Source organism: Suricata suricatta, chromosome 14 (assembly GCF_006229205.1).
Source record: "Suricata suricatta isolate VVHF042 chromosome 14, meerkat_22Aug2017_6uvM2_HiC, whole genome shotgun sequence".
Taxonomy (NCBI): domain Eukaryota; kingdom Metazoa; phylum Chordata; class Mammalia; order Carnivora; family Herpestidae; genus Suricata; species Suricata suricatta.
The window spans coordinates 73519654-73533247 of record NC_043713.1 but is presented as its reverse complement, the minus strand read 5'-3'; the positions used below and the strand labels follow the sequence as shown (position 1 = coordinate 73533247).

General features: G+C 38.1%; 1 protein-coding gene across 2 annotated transcripts in view; it reads right to left on the bottom strand.

The window, feature by feature from the left end:
• SPPL3 (signal peptide peptidase like 3) overlaps positions 1-13594 on the bottom strand; it is a 134058-nt gene that overhangs the window by 33272 nt on the left and 87192 nt on the right. Inside the window, exon 2 of one of the 2 annotated variants that reach the window (XM_029921971.1) lies at positions 4604-4740. The exons of the other annotated variant lie outside the window; for it this stretch is intronic. The gene's annotated coding sequence lies outside the window, so the exon portion shown is untranslated. The remainder of the gene's footprint in view (positions 1-4603; positions 4741-13594) is intronic. 2 annotated transcript variants of the gene reach the window in all.

The window sequence follows — 13594 nt, the reverse complement described above, 5'->3', positions numbered from 1 at the left end:
TGGCTTTTTCTTTTTTTAATGTTTATTTATCTTTGGGAGAGAGAGAGAGAGAGAGAGAGAGAGAGCACAAGTGGGGGAGAAGCAGAGAGGAGGAGAGAGAGAGAGGGACACACAGAATCCGAAGCAGCCCCCAGGCTCCAGCTATCAGCACAGAGCCCAATGCGGGGCTCAAACCCATGAACTGCGAGATCACGACTTGAGCTGCAGTTGGATGCTTAACTGACTGAGCCACCCAGGCGCCCCTATCCTGGCTGTTTTAAGGCAAGGATTCCCCTTCTTTTCACACACTGGTAGGTTGTGGTTAACTTAAAACCAGTTTTAGCTGTTTCATTTTCTTAGAACCTAATTTAAGGATTGTTGCAAGGGACTTGAAAGCTTTAGATAGGCTAATGAGGTACTGGGATGATGGCATGGTGGGGTACAGAGTCAGCAAGCTGTCATATAATTTGGAGCTTGCTTTGAATTTCTCATTGCCTCAAACAAGTTTAGCTAAAATGAAGCCCTGCCTGATCCTTAGAGGCAGACCATGGGTCACTACTACACAAAACAGAATGAAGTTGGTTAAAGGAAGTTGTGGGCCCCCACATATTTGCTCAAGCAGGAAGATTCATATATTGTAGCTTTGTGAAACAAGAACAATGAACCTAGGTTTGACAGATTCCAAGCCACTGTGACTGGGGTCCAGTAAGAGTTACCCATGCTGTGCAGCTGACAGCCGCCGTAAGCAGCTTAAATAGTCTTTGCTGCAGCCCCTGCCTCCTGAGCTACCCAGGGACCTTCTGAATTACAGGCCTTTATCCCCCCGTACTTGGTAACCTTTAGTAACTCTACAGACGTGAAACTGCTTGGCTGGACATAGTGTTTTGTGAAGATGGAACAAACTGTTCTATCTCCTTCACTCTTCTCCCTCCCACGGCCATCCCAATTTTGTTATTACTAGACAGTAACACACATTAATTCATCATGACGTTAGTACTAGACATTCCAGCCAAACTGCATCTAGGCTATTTGCTTAACGTAAGTCTGGGTTACTGAGATCAATGTTGAAATGCTCACTGAAAGACTTGAGCTATGGCTATTTCATCACAGACAACCACCTACTATCACAGAAAAAGCCATCTAAATTAGAGCATATTATTTGCTATTGTTAATTACCTTGTCAACTATGACTGAACAGGAAATAGTTATGGGTCAAGCTGTAGAAGGCAGACAAATTTATAATTATTGATGCTTGCCAAGAACCTACACCAAGAATCTACTACTAAGAATCCAGGTCGAAGAGATAGCCTTCTGATTAAGAAAAGGAAACTTCCTGAAGGTTAAAATAAATGATAATAGTTTACCTTTATTGAGTTTATACTGTCAGACAATATGCTAACCACTTTATAGGCAAGATTTCTTTTGTTTCACAAAATAACTATAATTAGTAATGTTGACAGAGCATTTAAAGAGGTAATTAAATTAAAATGGGGACAGGGTGGGCCCTAATCCAGTATGACTGGTATCTCTGTAAGAGGACAGTAGGTGAAGGTGAGAGAGACACACGCACACACAGAAGGCCAGGTGAAGTGCACCATCTACATACAGTAATCTACATGCTGTTTTAGAATGAAACCAACTCTGTTGACACCTTGATCTTGGACTTCTAGCCTCCAGAAACAAACTTCTGTTTTCTAAGTCACCTGGTCCGTGGTGCTTTGTTACGGCCCCTGTAGCAAACTAACACAAAGACGCTCCGTCACTCTCCCCATGTGGTAAGGAAGCCATGGTTCTCTCCGTGCACTCTCCCTTGGCTCTATGTTACCTTCCCTTTCAAAACACGCGAACATCTACTTCTCTGAAAAAAAGCAATATATATGATACCAAAAAAAGTCAAACAACAGAAAGGTACAAAAAAATGGACTCCCATAATCTCTATCTAGAGACATATGCATTTGGTATAAAATTGCTTTTTTTAAAAATGAGGATTAATATTACTTAACAAATTAACTTTTCATTCAATAGTACACCAAGGACATCCTTTTACATCAATACACACTGCTGCTTCTCATTAAAAAAAATAATAACTACACAATATTTCTCCTTGAGTTAACTTGATCCACTATCAATTTTGGACGGACTGCATATATCCTGCCTTATTACAGAGAAATATTTAGACAAGCAACCTTTTACAAGCAGATGATATGGTTTTATCTTGAATTGGGTGGGGTTCAACTGACAGCTGAGTCTGCCAGTTAATTGTCAGAACTCATCAACAATCTTCAATTTAGTGTATAAGTATACATCCTAAATGTGCCTTTTTGGGGTCACGTTGATGTACAACCAATATGTCACAGACACTAACTACATCAGGAAGTGGTTTAATAATTCTCTGAGAGCTTTAAAAAGATTTTATTTTGGCTGAGGTGGAGATCTGGTCGTATTTGCTCTGAAATTTTCCAGACTAAAATTGACTCAGCTGTAAGGAACAGAACTTTAGAAAATCAACTACTCAGGTCTTTGTGTACTGGACTGGATTATACAGGATTTTCTGAGCAAAATCCTAGGCCTGTGGGAGCCTTCACTACTTGCCCAGCACAAGGGGAAAGATGGGCTTATCATTAGGCCTTTTTAGGCTCCTTGTTCTGGAGAAAATACAAATGTGCTGTGAGCACTGTTAAGACAAAGAGGTCTGTATTCAGCTGGCACAGACTACATGTCTAGACTGTTGCCAACATTTATCAAGAGATCAATATTCAGGAGTAATCAGTGGAAGCCCTAACAACCCCTTCGTTCCTCTAGATATTCTAAAACACAGTATTAGGCCAGTGTAAGCTACCAGTCCGGGCCACCACTTTCTGCTGCTGGCTGTGTGCCTCTACTTTTGGCAAAATTACCATTGCTGAAATGTATTTTCATGAAATGCCACTAGCTTATATTTAAGAGCTCTATAATTCAGTCAACACACATTTGAGTGCTTACTATGAAATGCTACAAAAGTCAAAGCTGCATCCTCTTTTTGAGGGCCTTTCAGGATAAAGGTCTGCCTGATCCTAAGACCAAGAACAGATGCAATTCACCTGCACTGGGTTCTTTTTATCCAAGGCACTGTGAAGTTTATAATGTCTTTTTTCTCCCTAAAGTTGGCTGCTAGAAAGCTTACTGTGGTATCTGTGGACAAGCAGTAGTAAAGGTGTTGGCCAATATGGTTTGCATTGTTAGAATTATTTCTGGCTCTCCGTCTCCACCCATACTTTTTCTTTTCTTTGGCCCCATTTTAATTTACCTTATCTCATCACAACTTGGAAAACTTAGTGAATGGTCTGAAATCCTTTTGAACAGGGCAGAGCAAAAATAGACAATTGCAGGAAGCAAAATGAAGCCGAGATCATATTTACTGAGTTACATTTGTTCATTCATTTGAATTATGATCACAGAGTACACTGTGAATACTGGAGAAGAAAACTGGAATTTTTATCTTAATATTTTACTTGAAGAATACAATGTTTTTTGATAATCCTAATATTAGAATCAGGTGCTTGGTCAGGGTTACCCTTGGCACCCCTCAGCCTATCTGGCAGGGCACATTACCTAGTAAGATTTCTGGATATGATGTTTTCTTAAAGTAGGACAGGTTATGAGATGGCAAGAAGAGCAGCTCAGAAGGTAACACATCATACACCAGTGTGATAAACACACATCCTGACACTGTCAACCATGGTGGGACTTTTTATTTTTTAATTTTTTTAATGTTTTTTATTTATTTTTGAGAGACAGCGCGAGCAGGGAAGGGTCGGAGAGAGAGGGAGATACAGAATCTGAAGCAGGCTCCAGGCTCTGAGCTAGCTGTCAGCACAGAGCTGGATGCAGGGCTCAAACCCACAAACTGTGAGATCATGACCTGAGCCGAAGCCGGACGCTTAACCGACTGAGCCACCCAGGCGCTCTGGGACTTGTTTTTTTTAACCCAATGTTATAATTATACATATTTAGTTTGAAGGGCAACACAATCATAGAAAATACATTTATTATCTCTGCAGTCTCATTAACTTGATGACATTGTCTTCCTAGACTAGGTTAGGATATAAGCAAATAAACTGCCCTTGCCATTAAAAAAAAGCACTGGTACGGGGCACCTGGGTGGCTCAGTGGGTTAAGGGTCTGACTTTGGCTCAGGTCATGATCTCACAGTTTGTGGGACTGAGCCCCGCACTGGGCTCTGTGCTGAAAACTCAGAGCCTGGAGCCTGCTTCAAGGTTTATTTTTCCCTCCCTCTGCCCCTCCCTTGCTCACGCTCTGTCTCTCTCCCTCTCAAAAATAAATAAACATTAAAAAAAAAATTTTTTTAAAGAAAGCACAGGGAAGTTCCGGTCTTTAAAAAGATAGTTATAACCCTATAACCCTGCCGTTATAAAAATTTCATTACTCCTTCATATAGCAACCTTATATATATATATATATATATATATATAGATAGATAGATAGATAGATATATAATTATCTTTCTATTTAGAAAGAGAGGATAAAAAGTATGTCTCCCTTTTGATTTTTTTAGATCTATCTCAAACTTGTTATTTTTCGGTCTATCATTCCTTATGGGACAGAACTCAAGTGTCTTTCTTACCAGTGATGGGCTGCAGTTAGAAGTTTGTTCTCTCTCTCTCTCCTTCTGTTATTGCTCTTCTATAGTTTGTCAAACTCTTCAGGGACATACTGATTAGGTGAGTAATTATGCTATTTTTTTCTGAGTAGCTGGAAAGACTAAGGAGAGACAGGTGTCAGTTGAAGTAGTCAGGAACTCCAGCAGACTCAGCTTCCTAAAGTGAGGATTTATTTTCACTTTTAGAATCTATTTTTTTTGCGGTATAGTTACCCCCTCAGTTCTTTTTTTTTTTTAATTTTTTTAATGTTTTATATTTATTTTTGAGAGACAGACAGAGACAGCGTAAGCAGGGAGGGTCAGAGAGAGAGGGAGACACAGAATCTGAAGCAGGCTCCAGGCTCTGAGCTAGCTGTCAGCACAGAGCCCGATGCGGGGCTCGGACGCATGAAACGAGAGATCATGACCTGAGCCGAAGCCGGCGCTTAACCGACTGAGCCACCCAGGCGCCCCATCTCCCTCAGTTCTTAAAAACATGAAAGCCTGGTGGGAAATAACCGGTGCAATTCACAAGTCTGTTATCCTAAATTTTATGTATTCACCATGTCTTCACACCTTTAAATAAATAAAATGTGGGGACGCCTAGGTGGCTCAGTTGGCTGAGCACCCAACTCTTGATTTTGGCTCAGGTCATGACCATGGAATTGTGGGATTGAGCCCTGTGTCGATCCCTGCTTAAGATTCTCTCTCTCTCCCTCTGCCCGTCTCCCCAGCTCACACACATTCTCTAAAATAAAATTAAAAAAATAATAAAATGTGGTAATTTAAATGAGCAAACAATATATTTTTATGGTTTAAAGGGAGGTATGAACATATTTGGTTGAGTAGCTGAAGGCAATAGAGACAGAGTTCTATTCAAATTCAAGCAGAACCCACAGGGTACCCAACTGGCTAGGCCTCAAGAGAGAACTCCTTAAATATTTTCATCAGGAAATCTGTACTGAAGTCAGTCACAGGTCAGTTCTTCAGCTATCCTGCATTTATGTGAAAACAAAAATCCAGGAATTTACTTTGCTACTAATTTTACCTCACTACTTCAATTTTCACTTCTGTTACCACAAAGAGATATTTTTGAGAAGAGGCGTATATAAAAACCCCTGCATCGTGATCCTAGGTCAATGAGTAAAAAGAATCTATCAGGTTGAACTTCATGAAACTGCTAATATTTAACAAGTTTTGATCTACCAAAGCAGTAGTTACACTATTGCTTATTTATTAAATACTTAGAGATGTGAAATTTTATTGTAAAAATATATTTGGTTTAAGCACTACTGAAATATACTTACAACTCCCTCTGGAAAGCTTAAAGAGAGAGAGCAATACAGTCAGAACATAGTTAATATGACACTACTATTGTTATAAATGATACTAATATTTGTAATTAATCAAGCAACAATTTTCCAGATAGGGGTCTGCAGAGGTTAAGTTTAATTTGCTCCAAATTAAACAGTTTGGGAAGAGCCAAACTAAAACCAACATCAGTCTCTTGACAAACTGTATCTGCTTGGTAGATCAAGTTTCCACGAAAAATCCGCTTCTCTGATAGAGCTTTCCATCTCAGAAACGGCTTCATCAATGGATCCAGTTGTGTAGGCCATAACCTTTGCCTCCTCTCTCTCACACACTACCCATTCTATCAGCAATCATGTCCTCAACCCACTGACATCTCACTCCACCACTAGTAACCTAGTTAAAGCCGTCATCATTTCTTGGGCCACCTGGGTGGCTCAGTCTGTTATGCATCCGACTTCAGCTCAGGTCATGATCTCAGGGTTTTTGAGTTTGAGCCCTGCGCTAGGCTCTGTGCTGACAGCTCAGGGCTTAGAGCCCGCTTCAGATTCTAGGTCTCTCTTTCTCTCTGCCCTTCCCCCACTTGTTCTCCCTCTCTCTCTCTCTCTCAAAACCAAATCAACATTAAAAAACAAACAAGCAAACAAAGCCTCAAAGCCTCATCGTTTCTGGTCTGTTCTAGTGAAGTCTCCCTGCCTCCCTTGTGTCACTTTCCCCCCTTACCCAACAAGCTATTTCTCATAGAGAATCCAGAGCAATCTTTCTAAAACACAAACCAGATTATGGCACTTCCTGCTCTCAACCCTCTGTTGAAGGTTGATTTTTCCAATTGCACATGGAACATTCTTCAGTAGAGATCATATGCTAGGCCGTAACACAAGTCTCAATAAATTTAAAAGGACTGAAATCATAAAAAGTGTATTTCTGACCACAATGGAAGTAGGCTCTTAAAATTCCTTTCAAAGAGAGAATTTTGAGATATCCCTAAATAGTAGGAAAGTAACCAACACCCTTATAAAGAACCCATGGGTCAAAGAAAAAATCACCAGGGAAATTACAAAGTATCTTTAATTGAATGACATGAAAATACAACACAACAAAATGTATGGGATGCAGTTAAAGCAATGCTTAAAGGGGAATTTGCAGCTTTAATTGCCTAATTTAAAAAAAAGAAGAAAGGTTTCAAATCAGTAACTTCAGCTTCTACCTTAAGGAGCTAGGGAAAGAACAACAAACTAAACCCACAGCAAGCAGGAGGAAGGAAATAATAAAAATTAGAGTAGAAATCAATGAAATCAGAAAATAGAAAAAAAAAAAAAAGAAAAATTGATGAAACCAAAAGTTGTTTCTTTGTAAAGATCAACAAAATTGAGAGCCTTCAGCTAGACTGACAAGCAAAAAAAGGCAAAAGATAAAAATGACTACAATAAAAAAAATGAAAGAGGGAACATTACTACTGACCAATAAAATTATACATGAACAATGTGAACAAGCTAATGCCAATAAATGAGATCAGTTAGAAAAGATGAACAAAACCTAGAAAGACACAAATTACCAAAACTGATTCAAGAATTTACAGAAAATCCACGTGGACTTCTAAGAAACAAAATCAGTAATTAAAAATCTTCTCACACACAACCATAAGAGAGCTGAAATGGTTATAAGCTAACATCAGACAATATAAGACTTTTAGGACAAAAATTGTTGCTAAAGAGTGACATTTTATCTCAATCTATCAGGAAAATATAAAAATTGTAAACATACAGAAAGTGAAATGACAAACCCACAGGCTAAGAGAAACTCTTTGCAAGCATTTATCTGATAAAGGACTTGTACCCACAATATATAAAGAACTCTCAAAACAACAATAAGAAGACAAAGTAATTTTAAAATGGGCCAAAGATTTGAAGAGACACTTCACTAAAGAGGCCACACATATGGTAAATAAGTACATGAAAAGATGTTCAACATCATGAGTCACTAAGGAAATGCATATCAAAACCACAGCAAAATACGCTTCATATCCACCAAAACAGAATACGTATCTGTAATCAGAACAGATAACAGAAACTGGAGCCTTCATACATTGCTGGTAGGAATGTAAAATGACGCAGCTGCTTTAAAAGAGTGGCAGTTTCTCAAAATGTTAAAAAAATTAGTTGCCATATGACCCAGTAATTCCAGTCTTACGTATGGATCCAAGAGAAAGGAAAACTTATGTTCCCACACAAACTTAAACTTGTACATGAATATTCATAGCAGCCCAAATGGAAACAACTAAATGTCTATTAGCTGAAGCATGGATTAGCAAAAGAGAGTATTATCAGGCAATAAAAAGAATGAAGTACTGACACACGCTACAACATGAATAAACTTTAAAACATAATGCTAAGTGAGAGAAGCCAGTCACAAAAGGTCATGTACTGCATGATTCTACTTAAATTGAAATTTCCAGGATAGGCATATCTATGTAAGAGTCAGAAAATAGATTAGTGGTTGCCTAGAGCAAGAGAGAGATCAAAGGGTAATGACTGACTACTAATAGGTACGAGGTTTCCTTTGGGATAATAAAATTGCTCTAAAATTGGTGATAATTGCACAACTTTGTAAATATATTAAAACCACCGAATTGTACACTTTACATAGGAGAATTTTATGCTATGTATATCTCAATAAAGCTGTTAAAAAAAAACCCACCCACCTTACCAATACTTAAAAAAAGGTGGGGGACGAGGGAGAGGAATAAACTAGTGAACCAACCAGGAAAAAAACAAAACCAAAAAAAATCTTCCCATAAGGAAAAGCCTGGCTTTAGGCAGATAAACTCTATCAAATACTTAACGAAGAAACAATACAGTTCCACACAAGCTTCTCAAGGAATATAAGAGGACACACTTGCCATCTCATTCAATGAGGCCAATATTTTCCAGGTACCAAAGTCATGAGAAGATACAAGTACAGACCAATATCCCTCATGAATACAGACCCAAAAATCTTAACAAAATACAAGCAACATATAGAAAGGATTATATACCTCGACTCAGTTGAATTTACCACAGGAATACAAGGTTGGTTCAACATTTAAAAAAATTAATATACCATATTAATAGAATGGACAAAAGCCACGTGATTATCTTAATAATAGCATAAAAATATAGGACAAGGGGTGCCTGGGTGGCTTAGTTGGTTAAGCATCTGACTCCTGATTTGACTTTGACTTCGGTCATGATCTCACAGTTGTGAGAATGAGCCCCACATCAGGCTCAGTGCAGAGTGTGGAGCCTGCTTGGAATTCATTCTCTCCGTCTCCACGTGCCACTCCTCTGCTTGCCTGCATGTGTGCAGGCACATGTGAGTCTGCTTTCTCTCAAAAATAAATAAAAATAAATAAATTTTAAAAAGCCATGTGTGTCTTCCAGCTACCTTGGTCCTCATGCTCTTGTGACAAGAATATGTACTAATTCATTCTGTATCTTCTTTAAATACACACATATCATATAGGTACATACATATATATGATATATATACATACATATCTATGTACCTACATATATGATCTATATTTATGACAAAATATATCATATATAAAATTAAGGGCCCTTAAGATTAGGAACAAGGTAAAGACGGATGTGTTACTTTCTATTCAACACTGTACCGGAGGCTCTATCCTATACGAGAAGGGGAAAAAAGGAGGAGGAGGAAAAATTAAAGGCATTCAGATATGAAAATAATCAAAGAGGCAAAACTGTCTTTATTTGCAAATCATGTTATCCTGTGTGTAGAAAACCCTAAGGAGTCTGTACACAAAAAACTACTGGCACTAACAAATGAGTTCATCAAAGCTAAAGGATACCACATCAATACACAAAAAGTCAACTGCAGTTCTACCCGCTTAGCAATGAAAAATCCAACAATGAATCCAAGAAAAAAGGAATACTTAGGAACATCAAAAGAATGAAATACTTAACGAAAGAAGTGCAAGCCTTGTACACTGAAAATTACAGAGCATCACTAAGAAAAATTAAAGATCTAAATAAATGGAGAGACATTTCAGGTCCTGAACTAGAAGACTCAATATTATGAAGACAGCCATTCTTCTAGAACAGATCTGTAGATCCACAATACCTACAAAACTGCAGCAGACTGTTTTGGTAGAAATTGGCCAGTTAAATACAAATTTATACGGAAATGCAAAAGACACAGAATAGTTAGAATTTTGAAAAAGAACTAAGTTGTAAGACTTACATTACTGGAGTTCAACATTTACCATAAAATTTATGGCAATCAAGACCTGTGGTACTGGCCTAAGAAAAGACCTATAGACCAAAGTACAGAAATGGGAATCCAGTGACAAATCTTTCCATTTATGGTCAACTGTGTTTTCACAGTGGTGCCAAGGCAATTTGATGGGGTGAAGGACAGCCTTTTCAACAAATGGTGCTGGCACAACTGGACAGCCATGTTCATAAGATGAATTTATTTGTACTTCATGCCACACAGAAAAACTAACTCATGTGAATTATGGACTTAAATGTAAGCAGTAAAACTAAAAAACTTTTTAAAGGAAATATGAGGAACTCTTTGTGTCTGTGGATTAGGAAAAGACTTTTTGCTACAAATCCAAAAAACATGACCTATGAAACAAAAAATTGGTAGGGTTCACTTTATCAAAATTAAAGATTTCAATCAAAGTTTACACTTTGATTTAAAAAAAATTTTTTTTTTAATGTTTTATTTATTTTTGATACAGAGAGAGACAGAGCATGAGAGGGGGAGGGTCAGAGAGAGAAGGAGACACAGAACCAGAAGCAGGCTCCAGGCTCTGAGTTAGCTGTAAGTACAGAGCCTGACGCGGGGCTCGAACCCACGAACGTGAGATCTGACCTGAGCCGAAGCCGGAGGCTTAACCGACTGAGCCACCCAGGCGCCCCTACACTTTGATTTTTTTTAATGTTTATTTTTGAGAGAGAGAGAGAGAGCGTGAGAGTGAGCAAGTAAGGGAGAGGCAGATATGAAATCTGAAGCAGGCTCCAGACTCTGAGCTGTCTGCACACACAAAGCCTGATTCAGGGCTCAAACCCATGAACCAGAAGATCAGGACCTGAGCTGAAGTCAGACGCTTAACCGACTGTGCCACCCAGGTGCCCCAAGACATTTATACTTTGAAAGACAGTATTAAGAAAATGAAAAGGCAAGCCAGAGACTGCCTGGGAGGAAACATTTACAAATCCTATGACTGAGAGAGAACTTATATCCAGAATATTTAAAGAAGTGTTACAACTCAGTGTAACAAAAATAACCCAATTTAAAAATGGCTAAAGATCTGAATAGACATTTCACCAAAGAAGAAAAGCACATGGCCAATAAGCATATGAAAAGATGATCAACATCTTTTCAACATTCCAATCGGAGTTAATAGAGAAATGCAACCAAAGCCACAATGAGGTATCATTTCACACCCGTATACTAAATTAGCCATAACAGAAGTACAATAATTGGCAGTGCCTGGTCACGATCTCATGATTGGTGCATTCGAGCCCCACATAAGGCTCTGTGCTGACAACTCAGAGCCTGGAGTCTGCTTTGGATTCTGTGTCTCCCTCTCTTTCTCCCCCTTTCCTACTCGTGCTCTGTGTATGTCTCTCTCTAAAAAACAAAAACCAAAAAAACATAAAAAACAATAAAAATTAAAGTACAATAATGGGTGTTAAAATAACCTCAAATCTGCTGCTAAACTTAAAAATGGTTAAAGAAGTAAATTTCCTTATGGGGCATGTGGGTGGCTCAGTCAGTTAAGCGTCTGACGTCACTCAGGTCATGATCTCATGGTTCATGAGTTTGAGCCCCACATTGGGCTCTCTACTGTCAGGTCAAGAGCCTGGAGCCTGTTCTCCCTCTCACTGCCCCTCCCCCACTCACACTCTATCATTCTCTCTCTTTCTCTCAAAAATAAATATTAAAAAAATTAAAAGATAGTAAATTTGGTTATGTATATTTTATCAAGATGAAAAAAAATTTTAAGCCCTTACCCATACTTAAAAAAAAAAAGTAGTGAACAAAGTAGGGAAAAACAAAAACAATCTTCCCACAAAGAAAACTTCCCAACTTTAGATGGCTTAACTGGTGCATTACACAAAGAAATAACAAAATTTTGCATAATCTTTTCCAGGAAACAGAAGAAAACACTTCCACACTTATTCAATGAGGTCAATTTATTTATTTTTATTTTTGAGGTCAATTTAAATGTATAATCAAAGGCATCATGATTTACCTTTTGCAGAAATGCATTAAAATATAAAACACGTAAGGCATTAGATAAGTGTCAAGAACTGGGCTCCAATCCAGAGTCTGTTACTAACTAGTAGTATAATCTTTGTCAAGTTACTTCACCTTGTTGGGCTTCAGTTTCCTTATTTGTAAAATAAGAAGGTTGACCGGAGAAATCCTTGCCATCTGTATGATCGGATTCCATGGTATATTTATTAAATAGAATTTTGTTTAAAATTTGTCCAGCATATAATTGCTATAACCCTTTTGGAAAACAATATGGCAATATGTATGTAGTAATAGTTCATATTTTCTGGCAAAGTATTTCAACTTTTAGATATTTGTCTTAAGGATAGAATTCAGCCGGTCACAGAACACATGATATACATCAAATAAAAAGTCATTTCTACCAATAAGTATTTGAATTTTGAGTCTAAAAGATTTTGGTTTTAATTACAAAGTTTCTGAAATATTGATATATGATGTACTCAAAGAGGAAAAAAATCAGAAACTTGTCCAAAGGATAGATATGAAATATCAAGATTCCACTGATAAGGTTCTAAATTGCTCTGGCTTGATTAGTGCTTTCTCAGAGTGGTTATGAACCTAGAGCTCTCAGTAGAAATCTCAATGATTATTACTTTCATCAGTTGATACTGGAATTATCAATGTTTTTTACCTGTTCTACCCAGTATTGAGATAAAGCCCAGAGGCCTCATTTTATCAAGTACTCATTCAAATAAATCCAGATATAATACAGGACAGTTCAAAATTCTTATGCTTGATCATTTATCACTGTCACCCCCTTTCAGTTCTCAATTTAAAAATTCGCATGCAGCCTTCATTTGTAAATATATAAGCCACAAAACATCTGGGTATATAACCACGAAAGCTCCTCTCTCAAGTAAGGAGTGTGAAAAGAAGGGAGTATCTAGCTTCCTCATTCTCCTTTGTATTCTGCTAGGACAGAAATGTCTTTCCTTTTTTATTTTTAAAGGAATTTCAAGAGGATCCAGTCTCAGCATTTCCAAGGTCAGCAGAGGGTATACTTGCGGAACAACACCGGGCACAATCAGAGTAACATTAGGCTGAACCACAGGAAATCATTGGCAATTGCTGAATATGGCTCCACCTGAGTCAATGCCTTTGCACTAAGAACAACTTTCTCTTCCCTTTGAAATTTTTTTTAATTTTTTTTTAATTTTTTTAATGTTTTTTATTTATTTTTGATACAGAGAGAGACAGAGCATGAAAGGGGGAGGGTCAGAGAGAGGGAGATACAGAATCGGAAGCAGGCTCCAGGCTCTGAGCTATCTGTCAGCACAGAGCCCGACGCGGGGCTCGAACCCACGAACGTGAGATCTGACCTGAGCCGAAGCCGGAGGCTTAACCGACTGA